The sequence below is a fragment of the Sinohyriopsis cumingii genome, chromosome 7 (assembly GCF_028554795.1).
Source record: "Sinohyriopsis cumingii isolate HCF-2022 chromosome 7, ASM2855479v2, whole genome shotgun sequence".
NCBI classification, from domain to species: Eukaryota; Metazoa; Mollusca; class Bivalvia; order Unionida; family Unionidae; genus Sinohyriopsis; species Sinohyriopsis cumingii.
In genome coordinates, this window is record NC_142967.1 from 132,655,086 (window position 1) to 132,675,541 (window position 20,456).

At 34.8% G+C, this 20,456-nt stretch overlaps 2 protein-coding genes across 2 annotated transcripts in view; both read left to right on the forward strand.

Annotated features, from left to right (window-relative positions):
- The window catches only part of LOC149796148 (general transcription factor 3C polypeptide 1-like), a 492,926-nt gene that overhangs the window by 275,902 nt on the left and 196,568 nt on the right, over positions 1–20,456 (forward strand). The gene's annotated exons all lie outside the window — the stretch shown is intronic.
- The window catches only part of LOC149796149 (putative G protein-coupled receptor 139), a 211,520-nt gene that overhangs the window by 68,717 nt on the left and 122,347 nt on the right, over positions 1–20,456 (forward strand). The window contains exon 3 of the mRNA XM_089966076.1: positions 20,138–20,236. The gene's annotated coding sequence lies outside the window, so the exon portion shown is untranslated. The remainder of the gene's footprint in view (positions 1–20,137; positions 20,237–20,456) is intronic.

The following is a 20,456-nucleotide window of genomic DNA, read 5'->3' on the forward strand; positions in this document are numbered from 1 at the left end:
AATGTACAGCATCCAAAATGGTCCACTCCAGTGGCCTAGTGGTTAGAGCATCTGCTTTGGATTCAGGAAGTCGCGGGTTCAAATCCCATCTGAGTCATATCAAAGACTTATAAATATGGTACTAACAGCTGCCTTGATAAGCTCTCAGCATTAAGAAGTTAGTGTTAGGACTGGTCGGCCTGAGGCATGATGCCCCAGTGCTAAACATGACTACAAACTGCCACACTGCAGACATCATAACTGTGACTGAAAAATTGTTAAAGTTACATTAAAAATCCAAATATCACACACACACACATACAAAATTGTCTACTAATGATAGTTTGTATAATGACACAAATGTGAATAGGTAAAAAGTAATGTCCACTCTTATCCTTAACATAAAATGAGACAAAGACAAATATTGATATAGTCCTCAATTTAACTTTAGGATGGTTGGTCAGTAAAGTAAGCAGAGCCCAGCAAAACTATATTTTACAACTACTGGATGATGGAGCTTGACTTTATGAAGCACAGCAGCAAGGGATTCTTTGCACATACATCGAAAACCTCATCAGGATTAGTCATTGTGGAGAATATGATATCCGTCAAACTAGTAGCACCACCACAAGTATCCCGATTCAAAAGAAAATCCCCTGAATATCCAGAAGTATACCAGCTATTTTCAGTTTCAAAATGTATTAATTACTTAAGAGAAATGTTTCATTTTCTTTTATTCCAATTGAATTTTCTCTAATTTTCTATAGGTTTATATCTGTAGTTAGCTTTTTCAGCATTGTACATCATTTTTGTGGGTCACATTAACTGTCACCCCTTGTGACCTCAAAATCTGTTTTATCATGTGATATCGATACATTTGATACAAAAAACATTTTTTTATAATACATTCTGAATCTCAGAAACACCCACCAACTATGTCTGGAAGGTTGGTAGATATGCTTGTTTTTATTTTACTTGAAACCTGTGGCTTGGTCAGTCAGTATAAAGCACCATTATCCACTGCATGCTGTAGGAATCAAATAGGTTTTGTTTTTAAATCATTAATGAATGCTCAAGAGATGATGGGAATAGTGTTTTTGACAATTTGTATGCACTTTAATTGTAGTAGACGGTCATCATATGAAAGAAATAGTCATCAGATGAAAGACAGATATATTCCCACTGTTCTACACAGAAAAAAACACAATCATGCACATTTAGTAATGTGTGAAAATATGATTTTGAGGCAATATCAATGAAAGTTTCACTGTGATTGTAGTATTTGAGGTGATAATTATCATTTTATTTATAAAACTTGAGGATTATATTTTATGAAAAGAGAAATTACTGTGGTGCAAAATGAATGAAATCTAAGTCAGAGAGCAATGTTTTAAGGTCCGATTTATTTACTGTGGATCATATGAGCCATACTTCAGTAAGGTCTGATTTATTAACTGTGGATCATATGAGCCATACTACATTAAGGTCCGATTTATTAACTGTGGATCATATGAGCCATACTACATTAAAGTCCAATTTATTAACTGTGGATCATATGAGCCATACTAAATTAAGGTCCAATTTATTAACTGTGGATCATATGAGCCATACTACAGTAAGTCCAATTTATTAACTGTGGATCATATGAGCCATACTACAGTAAGGTCTGATTTATTAACTGTGGATCATATGAGCCATACTACAGTAAGGTCCAATTTATTAACTGTGGATCATATGAGCCATACTACAGTAAGGTCCGATTTATTAACTTTGGATCATATGAGCCATACTACAGTAACGTCTGATTTATTAACTGTGGATCATATGAGCCATACTACATTAAGGTCAGATTTATTAACTGTGGATCATATGAGCCATACTACAGTAAGGTCTGATTTATTAACTGTGGATCATATGAGCCATACTACATTAAAGTCCAGTTTATTAACTGTGGATCATATGAGCCATACTACAGTAAGGTCTGATTTATTAAGTGTCGATCATATGAGCCATACTACATTAAGGTCAGATTTATTAACTGTGGATCATATGAGCCATACTACAGTAATGTCTGATTTATTAACTGTGGATCAGATGAGCTTACTACAGTACGGTCTGATTTATTAACTGTGGATCATATGAGCCATACTACATTAAGGTCCAATTTATTAACTGTGGATCATATGAGCCATACTACATTAAGGTCCAGTTTATTAACTGTGGATCATATGAGCCATACTACATTAACGTCTATCCTGTAAACTACAGCTAAATGTAGTTGTTATGCATTTCAAGAAAATAGTGAACCACAGAATTTAGGTCATAGAAATTTATTAATGGTTGTAACATGATACACTGTTAATTATATTAAATGGTGTTTAACATGATGGAAACAAGGTTAAATTGACCTGCAGTTATTTCATTTTCATCTGTATTTTCATGATCACTTTGTTTCATTGTGTAAACTTTTTTGATATTTTTTCATGCTGATAATTTTTATAACAAATATTGCACTGATAATTGATTTAGTGTTTCATTATATACCTCAGAGAACAATCCATGAAAGTTTGCCTGAGCCTAATTGCTGTTTGAGTAGTATTATCATGTGAAATTTGCTGCCTTCAGGGACTTGTTAGCTTTGTGTAAAATATCATATTCTGATATTTCCTTTACTAATAAGTTTTTGAAAGTTCCCATGGGTGATACCAAAATGTGTAAGAGTTCAGAACATTTATCATTTTTGTCTCAAAACGTGGATTCACTAGATATATTGCAGTGATTGGAGAAAAATGGGATTTTATGATTTGTAAGATACACATCCACAATGTTACTCTTTGACCACTGGATTATTGAAATGTATCCATTGCTGCAAAATGGAAGTAAAAGTACAGACATAGAATTGCCTGAAAATATTTCTGAATTTTCGATGGCAAAAATGAGTTACATTTGGTGACCCCCAAAATTTAAATGGCTGAGAATATGATTGACTTCTTCCCAAGATTTAAAAAAAAACAAGCAGAATACAGCCTAGTCTGTGTTAATTATTAGAAGACTTAATATTTTCTCTTGTAGTTAACTTTTTTGTTTAGTATACCATAACTGACATAGCACTGCAGTCCATACTAGCTTATTACTTTCTAACTGTACGTTTGAAAACAAAAGCACGGTTCCAAAAGTGCTGGCAAAGAGAGTTGACTGTTGTTTATCACTCCATTTGTATGTCATTTATTTATGTCATTTATTTTGAGAAACTGTTAAAACTATGTTTTTGTTAATCCCGCTTTTAAATTGCAGTTTGGGGGCCCTCATTTTAGTCTGTCCAAATGGTATAAAGCACTCACTGTTATGGATCACTGCCATCTCACCTCTGACTGCATGGGTTCAAGTCTTGGGCTCAGCAAATATGGATACATGAGAATGTTTGTTGCTAGCTTCCCGTGGGTCTGGTTCTTCCAGGGTTTCTTCCAGGTTCTTTCTCAACCAGATATACAGGCCACCATGTATAGCCTATCTTGTGCTGAAAAATGCAGTTAAGCCCTATAACAACAACAAACTACAATGTCTTCATCCTTTTGTGTGTTATTACTGGTTATATTCTCCTTAATTCTACAGTTTTCCTTGCAGGCTCCATTTTACAGAATATGTGGCACCTGCTTGTTATTATACTGTCTGCTCTCATTTCATTGAGAATGGTATTGGAGGCAAAAGGCAGCAACTTCCTGCAATGAATTGTCAATATGCATAGAAACATGCCATTTTTTGATGTGATATCAATATATTGGATACAAAATATGAAATGGGACCAATAAAAATGCCACTGAATCCATTTTTAGCTCTAATGTTGTCATAGACCTTGATGGCCTTTTGTCCAGTATCTGGCATTATGTTAGATCAAGTTTGTTATTGCTACTTCTCCAAAATTACTGGGATTTTTGCCACCGTAGTTTAGATTAACATTCATCACAAGGTTACTTGGTCCTAAATGATAATGGTGCCCCTTGGATAATCCAGTATGGCTACCATGGCAGCCATGTTTAAAATCTTGTTACCACTAGTACTTCTAAACATGGACAGCTCTGATGGCCTAATGGTTAGAGCATCCACCTCGGATGAGGGAGGTCATGGGTTTGAACCTGGGCCAAGTCATACAAAAGACATAAAAATGATACTAACAGCTGCCCTGCTAGATGCTTTGCATTAAGAGGTTAGTATTAGGACTGGTCGGCCTGGTGTCAGGATAATGTGACTAGGCGGAACAATATTGCTACATGTCTGTGGCATGATGCCTTGGTGTTTGACATTACTTTAAATTGCCACACTGCAGTTATCATAGCGATATGACTGAAAATTATTTAAAGCTACATTAAAAATCAAAATCACACACACACACCTAAACATGGTTGTATCAACATGGGTCCTAAATAAAAATGATGTCAAACTGACATCAAATATGTTTGCCACAGTGACCATTTTGAAATTTTGTATCACTACTCATATTGACATGGGGTTTTCTCCAAATGACTGCTTGTGATACCTTGTTGGTCCTAAATAGAAATGTTGCCAAAATCCTAATCCTGAAAATCTTATCACTGCTTCTCCAGGTGAGACTGACATGCATTCACCAAAATTCTTAGGATGTGTAGTTGGTTTTAAATAAAAATGGTGCCAATATTACATCAAATATCACCATAAGATGGTTTAAACACTCAGCAGTTAAAAAAACAAGAAACTGTCTTATCTGGGATTCTTGGAAATCCTATTATGTCAGTAGAGTGCCAATCCTTTTGAGGAACTCTTGTTTCAGATTGATTTACAAAACTGGATGTTATGTAATTGTTAAGAAAAGACTGAATGCCAGTTTTAAATGGATATGTCATTTTCATCTGTGTATTGCTGATTGCCTATGAATTAAAGACAGGACAACTCTCTTGCATGGATGAGCCTCTCAATATTTTATTTTTAAATTAAAAAGGAAAGTTTTAAAATAAATTAGATTCTCAACAACTTGCCATATTTTCATGACATACTATCTGTCAATGAATTTTAGTTTAAATTGTATGCATTCAAAAATGTTCTCCGATTTTCAGGTCCTGGATGGAATATTTAATGCTTCTCTTCTACATTAAAGTTACTATGAAATGTTTTGTCCTTTAATACTTAAGTTTTATACCAGGTTTTGTTTAAAAAAATAATTATTTCTGGTGCACTGACAGTAAGCATTTTAATTACTTTTTCCCAACATCACTTGCAGATCATTTCAGGCCTTCCCTTTTTAATATACCTTTTTTAACTGATTACTTTTAAATATGCAGCTTAGGTCAGAAATAAATTAGCATGCCAACTTCAACTTCATATCACTAAGACCCAGTGCCAGGATAATGTTTTCAAACCTTTCTTAGCCATTGCCATCAAATTAGACCTGAAAGTGTACCAGCAGATCAACATTAGAGAACATGACTCATTAAAAACTTGATAACTGTGACCTACTTGTCTGACTTTGATTCATACCTGCACAGGACACAATGGCATCCCCTCACATTGCTATAACCGTATTAATAAGTGCAGGTCCAGTGTGTGATATAGAAGACTCTTTTAACATTGCTATGTCCAGATACCTACAGGTAAGTTTTCTATATTGTCCTCGGATCTACTTCAGAGTTATATATGTGATGATTTTGACATGTATAGAACGTTATTCTGCCTTCCCTACAGATAATATTGTCTCACAATGGATATAGTAGCATCATAAGTATCAATAGTGATGCTTCAGTGCCATTTTTATGCACAGGTTTTGTGTGTACTTTAGAAAACTCATTTATATTACTGTATTGTTTCCACTGCAGTTGGATACATACAGGTTAGTTTTTATTACATGGTTTGCTTAAAGTATCCACTTAATATATGTAGTTATTATAAGCAACACTTCAATGATTTTACCTGAGTAGGCAGTCTAAAAATTGCCCTTTCTGCAGATAACTTGTTACTAGAATTGATTATTTGGCATCCACATCATAATTATTAATAGCAACATTCTTATTCTCTTCCTCTACAGGCCATCAGTGCACTTCTATAGGTATTTATCATAGGAGTGTCCTTGCTGAGGGTTTCACATTAAGTTAATAAAGCTTGACTCATGCTGCACTACATGTATATATTGTCTTCTCTGTTTTGTCTTACAGATCACTCTGTGTGTGTGTCTTTTTGTGGTTGTCATTTTTTAATACATGTCATACTTGCATATTATGGACAAATGTCAGTGGGCAGCCATTCTATGGGTATTAAAGGAAAGGCATAGAAGCAAGATGGAAAGCAACAACAGCCTCAGTTACAGGCTGCATGATCACAATGGGCCATGACCACAATTGATCATAGAGCATTAGCCACCAGAAAAACGAAGTTATCTGGTTCCACAACTCGCATAGTGCCTCTATGCACTTCTTGCATATGATGCCCAGCTTAGTGCTTTAATACCCAAGAACCCAGTTCTTGAACCCAGTTATTCAGCAGTCAAACCCTGCAAATGATGTTCATTATATACTGGCACTATCATGGATCAATCTAATTTGCATAGCACTGATAGGAACTTCCTGTGGACAAAATGCAGTTTATATAGAAATTCTCATGTATTAATCTAATCCACTTAGTACCTCAGCACACTTCTGGTGTATGATGTCCATATTGGTGCCTCAGTTTCCAATAGATGTATCTTTTCTCATCTTCAAGCCTTTGCCACCAGAAGGACACCTCTACTTAGTGGCACCTTGGAAGTAATCAGATCTTATTAATAACATTGCTGCAAGTATAGTGAGCATCCATCCTCAGCATTCTTCTCCAGCTACTTTGAAGGTAACACAGGAGACATCGGCATCACTACCTTAATCCAAAACTGACATAATCTGGCTCACAAGTTCCTGTGTCATTATTTTATATTACTGTGATGAGTGAAACTCAGCCTTGCGTGCTTGGACTGAAGAAGTTTTCCACCCACTCCCATCAGAGTTCTCTCTTCTTCATTCCTCTGCATCACCTGCATAGTCTAGAGTTCTAACATCAGGTGATCATAGACTATGAAAGAATCTACTTTTAATTGCTTCCACAATCTGACACAGTTACTGACATTTTGGGCTGCTTGCATCATCGATTACAAGTCCCAAGCATCTTTGGACTGTTTTTTCTTGCAGATATCTTTCTTCAAATTGTTGTAGGCAGTTCTACAAGCCTCACACACCAGCTTTCCATTTAGATACCAATCAGCTGATTTTTTTGTAACATTGTGACCTTGGTGTCAACATTTGCATATAATATCTATGGCAATCTTTAAATCGGCAGAACACAGCTTACTTCTCCCACCCATATCCCACTGGAATTGTGTGGGAGCCTGTTTATAGAATGACCCACTTCATAAAACATAGAGGCCCAACATAGTATGGCCATAGCCATAATAGCATCTATGAACTTAGAACAGGTGGAATGAGATGCAAGCCTCTTTATAGAATGGCCCATGTCACGCACCTCCTACGCTATTATTTCTAATACCAGAGAAGGTGGACAATTAAAATCTAAATAGCTCCAAGCCCCCAGTCAGCAATGCCATCAATCTAGTTGTATAAATAACTCAAGGTGAAAGGTACATGTTTAACAATTTAATAAAATATATAAAATATATTAAATAATTTCATTGGCAAATTTCTCAATTACAATTTCTTTCAAACAAATACATTGAATGACCTATTCACAGATGCCAATTACTATCTCATTATATAAAATTAAAGGTCTTAAGTGAGAGTGTTTCCCGTTTGTGTTGTCTCTGTTACTCATCTGTCAATCACTGTCTGCTTCTTGTTTCTCTTTGGTACTTCAGGTACCCTTTACTATGTGCTCTCCTGGCACTTCCAGAACCATCCTTCTGACACTTTCGGTACTCCCTGTCACATGCTCCTTCCAGCACTGCACCTCCACACAAACTGCTTATGCCACGATAACATCTACTACATGCTATCAATGTCTTCTTCCCTTGTTCCAATCCTTTGGATATCAATTCTAACACCCACCCGGAAAGTTTCCTCTAGAAGCCTTTGTTTGCAAATCCAAACCTGGGATTTCACTAGAATTGCTTCCTGCCTTTAACAAACGCACAACTTTGGCTATTCAGAGTACAGTCTAATGTTTCTCAAGTTCTGTATGATCTGGGGGGGTTCACACATGTACTGATTGAAAAATGGATTTAGTCCAAACATAAGAGGTTGATTATTGATACTCCGCTCTAGATTTGAATCTCTTCTTGTTTTATATGGTCTGGTCTCTTTAAAAACTGCACTGGGGTAATATAACACTTACTTGTTTCTCTCAGGTTTCTGGTCCCCCAAAAGCCCAAAATTGCTTCCAAGCCGGTCGTGACACTGCAGAACAAACTGATGAGTCTACCTGGTCAGCCTGGGGTAGAATTCCCATTGAATTTACCATGGATGAGTCATTGCATAATGGTTAAACAACAGACAGGCAGTGTGTCCAGAACCAGATCTTCTAAAGCAATAAGTATTGACATTATCCCATGTATTCTTAACTTTGAATTAACTATAAGAATATATGTGTATACATGAAGCATGAAAATCAGCAATTTTTCCCCACAAGATGACGGCCCACTTCATAAACATAAAGGCCCAATATACTGTGGCTATGGCCATAACAGCAACCATGAACTTACAAAAGGATGAGGGCCCTGAGTGGTCTAAAGCACTTACCATTCCAGATCACTGCCATCTCACCTCTGTCAGCGTGGGTTTGAGTCTCGGATTCGGCTAATGTGGGTATGTGAGAAAGCTGAACAAGACACCATTTGAACTGCTGTCAAGAGCTTCATTAGTTCAGCTCTCATATATGTCCAGTTTTCTCACTGATTAGCAGGCAGAATCAGTGAATATATGTCCTTTTGGTTCACCCACCTACATGCAGTTCTGACAGAATGAGTCAGTATCACTAATTATATGCACTTCTTTCATTGCCAAGAACAGGCTACCATTGATGGATAATCAGACTTTGGTAATAATTTCTGTCTATTCTGGACACTTACTCTCAAGGTCATCTACAGCACCCAGTGTGAGCTCTGAAGTGGTACTTAAGGAGGACCGAACTGTTGCATTGAGGAAGCCTCTTGTTGCCATTAAAACAGGGAAATGATGATATATAAATAGACACTTTCATCCTGAATCAATTGGGCTATATGTTCCGCATATTAGAAATAACCCCACACCAATGAAGTTGCTTTGCATCTTGGTTCATGACTTTATGATAGTTGCCACAAACATTGCATATGAGCAAAAGTATTATTATCATTTCCTTAGGATAGGGATCTGAGTATACTTCTCCAGGTTTTATCTCAGAGATCTTTCATCCTTAAAGGCTCAACTTCCTCTGGTGGGACCTTTACCCACATTGCAAAAGGTTGCCATTCTGGCTCATTTGACAGCTTCATAAGGACACGTTTCCACAACTGCCAATGGATTTGCAAAGGGAAAAATTTTCCCTCTTGAAGCTACTCCCCAACATATAGAGTCTGTTTTCCACTCTGGAAACTCACATACCATAGGGGATTGAAGATGGTCTCCTCGGGATAAGAGGATGTATCTCAATCCACCTCTTATCTATTCTCCTACAGTATTATGTTTGAATAGTGTATTTGAAGAAGAAACCAGTTTTTTCTAGTAAAATATGTTTTTATCAATAATACTTACCCAAGAATAATACATACAAACCCATTTAGTCTCCCAGCAGTTGCATCCATATAGAGCGCATGCCTTCTGCTCTATTAGTAACAAACAATTTCATGGGATTTGGCCACAATCCCAGTATCATGGGGAGATCACTCTTTCTAACTGCCAACTAGGTGGACAGGTAACTTTTACCTTTTTAGCTAAAATGTTTCAATCTGGACAGGCTGGAGTTGCAAGGCAGTTGTAAGGTATTTTTTATTGGGTAAGTATTATCAAAGAAACTTAGTTTACTCTAAAATATTGGTTTCAAGAAAAGTTATGATTCACCTTTATATTAAAATATATCTTTAGCATTCCAGTTGATCGGATTAAACAGTTATGGCCCCTGAATACCCATTGTCTCCAACTTAGATTTACCAACAGAAGTTCTCCTTTTAAAGGCATGACTAAGCAAATTTAGAAACGATGCCTTTTGTGATTTACCCATCACTACCAATTCTATTTTTTTAAATAAAAGTTAATTGTCTCAAATAGTAACCACACATGAACTATAAGGCTTGAAGTTCAGAAAGGCAAGCAGTAATTAATGCCTTTCTTTGACAGTAACTATGATCGCATTTAATGGTCTACAACAATTTGGCTTTATATGGATAATTGCCACATTACAAGAAGAACACCACTTAAATTAAAAATACTTAAATACATCTTGGTCAAAAGAAAGCCCAGGAACTTGGGAAGTTAATAGGGTTTTGTCATGTCAGAAGCTTCTTCCAGGACTTGAAGAAGTGACCTAATTACTCTTTCTGGTTGGGAGTGAGTTAGAATAAAAAGTGTTGTCTATTTAAACAGCAAAAGCTTATATTGTGTTCTTTTTGCTAGCAGAACATGTTACACATTTGAAAAACATTTGGGTCACATGTTCACAGTGTTGCAGACTTTCTTTCTAGTCCATAGAGTCTGTCTTCCAAATGGCAGTGTGTAAATAAATACTATTTGTGTGTAAGAGATCCCATATAGTTAAGACGTACATGTATTAACTAATATCAATGCTTTTAAAAGGAACTGTATGAAATATACTGTATGGCCAGTGTGGGTTATTTATGCTTCCAAGTGTAAATTTGAATCAACAACAACATAAGAGTGGAGAGTAACATTCAAGTGAGCAAAACCAAACAAAAGTTGCAACCTCATAATTTCTCATATTTATTGCATGATTTCCAGTCAGTTTGATTTGAATGTTCTTTCCCATGTAAAGTTATAAGGATAGAGGCATGGTTGTCCATCATGAAACATTGATTATATCTTCCAAGTCATTGGTTAACCACAGCAATAGTAAAATTATAATCATGAAGAGACTTCTTTCTTGTTCTTTCATTTTGTTTCAACAGATATTATTGAAAGATTTAAAAGATATTCCACTGGTCATAGCTTTGAAAAGATTTTATTAGAAAATTTCCATCTATTGGTATTGGGGATTTAAGACATTTTAGGATCCTCTATAGATGATATTCCACTCCCTGGATAACTCTTGCCAGGATAACTCTCAAACCTGCTTATACTGCAGGCAAGGTGTCAAAATAATTTACCCTAATTTGTTGAACATGAAGAAAATTGGGACCAAATTGGTTAATGAAACCTTGATATATTGCTCCTTTCATCATAAAAAACTGCCTGAAAATTTAAATCATCGTCATGAAATTTATCAACTTAAAAGAAATCCTATATTTTGTTGCCAAAAACAATTCTCAGTACACTGTAAATAAAACTATCAGATGTTATTCAGTGAAAATGTCACTAAAGCCTACAGGTGGCAATACTTTAAGAAATAAATAGAGAAATAAATTCTGTTAAGTGTTTTATTTGTATATTCCATTTTGTATTGAAACATGAAAAATGTACTGTCAAGGCTATGTCTGCAAGCATATCTATGAGAACCTTACTAATTGCTGACTGTTTTCATCTTTGATTGCAGACATATTGTATTATTACACTCAATTAAAAGCAGACCTGCTTTATATTATCATGTTAACTATGTCTTTTGCATAAAATCAAATAAAGTGAATGAAATTTAAAAAACTTCAAAGGCGTGCTAATCCTACTGTGTAAGAGCTATCAGTCATTGTCTTGTGTCAGGTAAACTAATTTCAATTGACCACTTAAATACAGTTATAAATATTATCATCTAAGTAACAATTAAGCTACTTGAAATTATCCTAGTCATTCATGATTATGATAGAATGTAGCAAGACAATGAAGTGATAGAAGTACCCAGTGAAATCAAAACTTCGCTTGATAGATATAAAGATATCACAAAAACTAGTTAATGTTGTTAGCTGTACATTTAATATTCTGGCTAGTACCCGACAGTATTTTAATGCATCAAGATTTATTTGGAGAAAAAAACTCTCTTATGAACCAAATCAAGTATGTCAGACTAACTTTAAAAAAACATGGGAACTGATACTACAGAATAAGCTCATAAGTTTCATGATTCATGCTATAGTTTTCTTACTGTTTTCATTGTATATAGTGAAAAATGATGAATTTTTGGACAAAATTAAATCCTCTTTTCATGTTAAACAGGTGTCATTTACACACAGGACACACATTTAGGGAGTCTTAGTAGGGACTTTGGAAAGTGGATTTTATGAACAGGTTTCTTTTAAATAAAGCTAAATGTATACAAGAAATTATATGAAGGTATACAGTAAAACCAGTCTTTAGAGATAACCTTTCATGAAAGAACATTTTTGGGGGACAGAATGAGATGTCTTTCAAGGCAGGTTCTACTGCATGAATTTTGTATTTTTGAGATGGTTACGTGTGGGTATTTTTAAACTTTTGAATAAAAATATCTTTGTATTCCCCTCATTTCCCTTTCCAAATAACTTGATTCAAATCAGAGTAGTTTATGTTTGTACCTTGTTAAAAGCAGCATTGAATCCTGTTTTTGGGGGAGGGGGAACAGCACTTTCAACGCATTATTGTCTATATCATGCTAAGTAAATTAAATCTAAATGTCTTAAGACAAACTAAATCAGCTGATTCAACCAGGCTGGCCTGGGCAGGTGTAAAATCTGACCATTGGGTTACAAATTTAGTGTTCTACTAACCAAGTTACCATGGCTCCATAGACTGGAATACAATGATTCCGATATTTTTGTCTTATATGTTGACCAGTATCTTTTTACGCAACAAGATTTGTCTGTAGAGCAGTATCTTTTTATGTGATGTAAGGTGACTGGCCTCAGGGTTTATAATTCTGATTCTTATCAAATGTAGGATATATTTAAGGAAACCTTTGGCCAGACTTATGGATTTTTTGTCTGAATAAGGCAGCAATCTTTAAATCTGAAGCCTTTTGATAGCTTACCAAAAGGTTATACAAGTTTGGAGTGGTGCACCAAAACCAAGGAAGAAATCTTTGCTTTGGTAACTAATCATCAAGGTATATTATCATTGTTGGAGTATTTAATGGAGAAAATATTTGCCATATTGAAAATGAGTAAACTGGTTGTAAATGACACAGAACTCCTACACAGGAGGACAGTTAATTCTCCAGGTACCAGTAATACCCAGAGTCCCTCCTGCCAAATATTTCAATACTCCAGTGCCCTTTCTATAAAAGAACAAACTTAATGATGCAGAATTTTGTGGTTCAGTGGTATACATGTCTGTACTGGTAATGATCTTTGTTATTACTAATATTTTATCAACTTTATGCATTCATTCTACATATAGCATAGAAAAGAAATATGTTAAAATTAAATTGGTAATCTGGCAATTTTGAGAGCTGTTAGGTGCATGACTATATGTTGACAAAAATGTTAGATGTTTGACACATTCATGACAAAAATGGTGGGTGCATAACAGTGTGTTAATAAAAATGATATGTGTATGACACTTGCTGACAAATGATGACACTTTATTGTTAAAAATATTAGGTGCATGATACTTTGTTGACAAAAGAGAAAGGTGCATGACACTGTTAATAAAAATGGTAGGTGTATGATGCTTCATTGACAAGAATAACAGACACATGACATTTTATTGACAAAAATATTAGGTGCATGACACTTGTCATGAATCCTCCTTGAAAACTTCAGAACTTTACAAATCTTGGAGACTTTAAAGAGAGAAATTTTGGCATGGGTAATGAGAAGCATGCATTGAATAAGATTCTCAGTGAGTCATCAAATGACATTGCAGTATAAATTTATCAACACTGACCATTGCTGAAATGTCTCAGCTTTGTGCGTGTCAGATTTCAAAATGAGACAGTAAATAGATCTGTACTTTTGTGTCAATCAGTTCTTTTATATACCAGTTTTTTATCTTGTTTCATATATATGTGATCAGTTTGTTCCTTTGTCTTGCAGTGCAGGATAAAACAAAATTCCAATTTTATCAGAATTTAAATGTGAGTTTGAAATGTGGGGGGGGGGGAATGGGTCAGATACTAGTCAGTTTGCTGATTTAGAACCTTCCATTCTTGGCATACAAGTTCTTACTTGTTAGAAAGCCTATTTTTCTAAAATAATAAAGCATCTGTATTTATAAATCATCTCAGATTTGGGAAGGGGAACAAAATATAATTTTACCTTAAATTCCATCTTCGCTAGCCAAGGTTTCGATAGGTTAACCCTACCTAAACTTTGGCTGATCGAGCAGCTATTTCTGTGCTTCAGGTCTGTGAATTTCACCTGATGCGGCAGCAAGCTGCCGCATCCAATTAAAATTAAGTTGTTCAAATTTGATCTCTGTTCCTTTCTTGATCAAGACAAGGGGAGCACATAACTTAATAGACTTGTAAATAAGCAAATACACCTGTAATGGCTTCTGTCTGGTACACAGTCATACTTTCGATGTTAAACTCCACCAATTTCAGCCGATATCCAATGTACTGCTGTTACACGCTATTGGTTAGTTGGAATTACATACTAAGGACAGCAACTCGTGAAATCCAATAGATGTCACTAGGACAAAGCACTAAAATATCTGCTTAATCCGCCATGGTGTAGATAGGGTTAACATATGGGAACCTTGGCTAGCGAAGCTGTTAAATTCCTGAGTGGACCTAGAAGATGCCATTTAAGTGTTCTGTGAGTATCAGAGTTGAAGTGATGTATGCTTTTATTGAGGATGATGTGATTATATGCTTTTTGATGTGAATAAGTGATGAGATTGGCGTGTTTAAATAGATCCTGGGATTGAGAGTACACAAGTCACGTTTATAATATAAAGTGATGTTATATGTGTTACAGTGCAGAGACAGTTGCGACTGTCTTGAATTATCATGTGTACAGTTATTATGGTCTTGAATTTTTGTACAGTTATGGTGGTCTTGAATTATCATATATACAGTTGTGATGGTCTTGAATTATCATATGTACAGTTAGGATGGTCTTGAACTATTACACGTACAGTTATGATGATCTTGAATTATCGTATGTACAGTTATTATGGTCTTGAATTTTTGTACAGTTATGGTGGTCTTGAATTATCATATATACAGTTGTGATAGTCTTGAATTATCATATATACAGTTGTGATGGTCTTGAATTATCATATATACAGTTAGGATGGTCTTGAATTATTACATGTACAGTTATGATGATCTTGAATTATCGTATGTACAGTTATGATGGTCTTGAATTATCATATGTAGAGTTTTGATTTTATCTTGAATTATATGTACAGCTATGATGGTCTTGAATTATCACATGGACCGCGCCAGTGGCCTAGTAGTTAGAGCATCCATCTCAGATGCAGGAGGTCATGGGTTCATTTCCCTGCCAAGTCGTACCAAAGACTTACAAAAATGGTACTAACAGCTGCCTTATTTGTGCTCAGCATTAAGAGGATAGTGTTAGGACTGGTCGGCCTGGTGTCAGGATAATGTGACTGGGTGGGACATCATGCTACATGTCTGTGGCATGATGCCCCAGTGCTAGACATCACTATAAACTGCCAGACTGCAGACATCATAGCGATATGACTGAAATTGTTTTAAAGATACGTTAAAAATCCATCCTAATACATCAACTTACAGATGATCTTCCAATAACATAATGCCTAGTTGCAAAATCTGTGCCACTTAATATATTGGCTAAACCATTGCAAAATCTGTGCTACTTAATATATTGGCTAAACCATTGCAAAATCTGTGCCAATTAATATATTGGCAAACTGTTGGAAAGTCTGTGCCACTTAACACATTGGAAAAACCACTGCAAAATCTGTGCCAATTAATATATTGTCTAAACCGTTGCAAAATCTGTGCCACATAATATATTGGAATAACCATTGCAAAATCTGTGCCACTTAATGTATTGGCAAAACCGGTGCAAAGTCTGTGCCACATAATATCTTGGCAAAACCATTGCAACATCAGTGCCGCTTAATGTATTGGCAAAACCTTTGCAAAGTCTGTGCTGCTTAATAAATTGGCAAAACCTTTGTTTAGAAAATGCGTGAATAATCACAAGAGCCACATTGGCAATAAAATCAGCTTGAAACTTGCCAAGAACTCCATCTAGCTGAACTAGACAGTCAGCACAGTCCCATGAATTGCTACCATTTGAATCCTACCCTGAGTGGACTGATGTAGAATGCAAATGTAATGAACAATACTGGATACTGCAATGGAAAACTTGTTGGGATTTAGGCTTGAATGAAACAAACAGAAAAAAAGCTGATCCGTATTTACCCAGCTTTTAAATTTCCTTAACTCTTTATCTAAATTTATTATTATTATTATTATTATTATTATTATTATTATTACTTGTTTAGTATCCCACTATGACATACTCAAGGCATAACTTTATTGTGGATATAATATATTTAGTACATATTGTGGTATCTGATCTAGAAAGTAGTTGTTTTTCACCACACATGGTTTCAGAATTTGGTCCTAACCAATTAATTCAGTTCAGACTGTTGTTGACCTGCTTAGGCCCCTTTGTCTTGAAACTGCTGGAGCACAAAAGTTGAACTTGTTTTAAAAATTTACATAATTATCATCTATAAATTTGCTTTTGAGTGTTCTTAAGTTTAAATCTATAAATATGTGCCTATTTTAAATATAATGTTCCAAGTGTGATTGTTCAGTCGGGCATTTCCATTAAATATTTTTCCTCAGTCTGTTTTATGACTATGGAATCAGCAGATAGTACCTGAAATTTGCTTGACATCTTAGTATGATTTTAGACTGGCTGGCAGCAGAAAATGTGTTGGTGCACTATTTTTCATGACAGTTTGGTCTGCAGTAATTTCTTATATAAAATCAAAAGGATCACCCTTACTGATTACATACAAGAACTTGGTATAGGTAGGCTGTAAAACCAAATTGAGTTCTCCCAAACTGTTTAGTATGGACAGAATTTGGTTGGTACTATTTTCTGATAATATACATGGGCCCATTGGCTTAGCTGTTCATTCTATTTTCTTTTCTTTGTATAAAGTCAATCCTTGTATGTATTGGACAATTAATTCTTATCTTAAGATCAGTTGTTGTTGTTGTAGGGTTTAACGCCATTTTTCAGCACAAGATAGGCTATACATGGCGGCCAGTATTAATGGTGGAGGAAGAACCTGGGAAATCCCCAGAAAGAACCAATGACCCTCGAGAAGCTACTGGCAAGCTTTCTCACATACCCACATTGGTCTTAAGATCAGTCAGGGGATTCAATTGTAATCAGAGTTATAATTGTATTCAGGTATAATTCCAGAAGAATTATTTAAATCATTCATTGGAATTACTTAGTGCTCATTGACTGGATTAAAACATTATTTTGGGATTTTTGTGTGAATTCATTCAAAGACATGGATTGTGCTATTGGTATATCAGAACATTCAAGACTATTGATACATCAAAACATTTATGACTTTGAATTCAATCAGAACATTTTATACTTTTCAACTTACAATAGGACAATTAGGTTTACTTAGAATTTAATTCACAATCTTGTATCATTTGAATTTTCACTTTTGTATTCTAGGGAAATACATTGTTGAAATTTACTTAAATTGTTGCTTTCACTTCCTTACTTTTAACTATTTTAAGACCTAGAATCATAACAGCTATTTTTGGATGAATATCTAACCCCAAAAAAGGGATTACATGTATGGGGAAAAGTACCCTGTGACTAATTGTTCATAAAAATAATAGCTGGGTAGACTCCATTCAAATACTTAAAGAAAGGGCTATGCTGGTGAGTGAATTGTTTTGGTATGATAAAGTTATTTATTGGAGATTACATTGATTTTCCACATGAGAAATGCTGATAGCTGCTGAATTACAGGTTATAAATCAATAAAGATTTTCAACACTCAACTTTTTAAACAATTTTCATTTGCCTTTCTTGCAATTATTAGAACTGTGTAAGAACATTTTCATTATTTCATAAGCAACAGAAGTTGTAACTGCATCTTTTCACAGCTCACAGAGAGTTCATAGCTTTACACCTATGTAAAAAGTGGTCATATTAATGATATCATAATGTAATGGTCAGGATATTTCAGGCTGCATAAAAAGCATTATTTTTACATAAGTGATATAATGAGTGAAGTGCAGGGAGAGGCAGAGGTAACAGCATGCAATTTATGGAGGAAAGTCATCAATCTGGTTTTGGTTAGGTGTTTTATGACACAGAAGTACAAGTAGGTTATTTAGTACAAAGTCAGTTGAGGTAAAATCATATGATGCTCAATACACAATACAATGTCAGTTGAGGTAAAATCATATGCTCAATACACACAATACAAAGTCACTTGAGGTAAAATCATATGCTCAATACACACAATACAAAGTCACTTGAGGTAAAATCATATGATGCTCATCAATACATACAATACAAAGTCAATTGAGGTAAAATCATATGCTCAATACACACAATACAAAGTCACTTGAGGTAAAATCATATGCTCAATACACACAATACAAAGTCACTTGAGGTAAAATCATATGCTCAATACACACAGTACAAAGTCACTTGAGGTAAAATCATATGCTCAATGCACACAATACAAAGTCAGTTCAGGTAAAATCATATGATGCTCAGTGCATACAATACAAAGTTGCTGCTGATGACAACATGACAGAAAAGAGCAAGATTGAACATGGATACACTGCACGTTTCTGGTGATAACATTGAATTTAAAATAACTTGTTTTAATAAAATCCTTTTTATTTTTGTTGCAAGTAACTTGCAATGGTCTCATCATAAAAATAATATTTCAAAGAAAATAAACTCTTATCTTTGGCTCTTAAGGAAAATCAAGATCTTCATTCCAGTACAGTACAGAATTACCCTTTACAAAAGTTACATTCAACCCCATCTTGATTACATTAATATAATTTGGGGGAATATATCTGCTACAAATATGAGACAATTTTCAGACTGCGTTAAAAGACATAAAGTAATTCTCGATCAGCAAATAGATAATGTTCAAAATGCAATGCTTCCAACCAAAGTGTTACCAGTGCATGAAAGAGCATTCTGGAGAAAGGCCAACCTGATGTATAAGATATCTACTAAATTTGCTCCTTTTTACATGGCTACCATTTTCCATCAAAGACAGTCAGTGAGTATCCCCAATGTTAGATCAGTAAGAGTCACAATTTCCAAGTACCCAAGCATGAGAGGTATTTAAAAAAAAGCATTAAATTCACAGGCATTCATGTTTGGAATAATATTCCATGTAATATTAAATCTGCTATAAGTATCTCTTCCTTCCACAATAGGTGTATTGGATGGATGAAACTGAAATATAATATGGCATACTTATTAAAAAATCTCTTCCTTTTACAATATGTGTTTTAGATTTATGAAATCCTAAATAGTATGGCATACTTTTTATGTGCCTCTTTCTTCCATAATAGTTTTCTTAGAATAAATCCTAAATAATATGGCATACTTATTCAGGTATCTCTTTCTTTCACAATAGTATTTTCAATTCAGTCTTAAATAATATAGCATACTTTTTTAAGTACCACTTTCTTCCACAATAGGTGTTTTAGAAGAAATCCTTAATAATATGACATACTTATTCATTTATAAGATACACCACATTTTTCACTTTTGAAGTAAAATAGCAATTTTTCAATAGTTTGTGCATGTGTGTGTGTATGTGTGTGTGAGAGAGAGAGAGGAGAGAGAGAGAGAACATATTAGCTTATATATATGAACATAATAGGGGAGCTCAAGGTGGGTTATTATTTGTTGTTAATTGAGTCACCCTCTGCAAATAAAGCACATGTAAAATTTGTTAATATTATTATTATTACTGCTACTACTACTACTACTACTGCTACTACTGCATCTCCTGTCCTTTTTAGTTGCCTCACATGATCTGCAGGAGAGCACATCATTGTGGTAAGAAACAGTTAACGGAAGCTTATCAACCCAACACAATGATCAATGATAGTTTGATTCTTATTTTTACAGATGGTGGCTGGAAATAGTGATTTAGATATCAGTTATGGCTGATGTAATGGGATCTGATGTGCATTTCATTGGCCATTTATATTAGACAAGAAACATAAGGTGAGTAGCTATTCATTTGTGTCATATAAATCTGAGATCTAATCCTAATATATCCATTGAATTTATCTCTGAAATCAAAAGTATAAATAAATATATATTCATATATGTTCATATCAGCATTTGTGTATTTTGAATTTAGAGTTATCCAAGTTGCTCTGGGGATTCCAAGTACTATATAGGTAATGATGGATGTGAAGCTGTGTAGGAGCTCATACCTCAG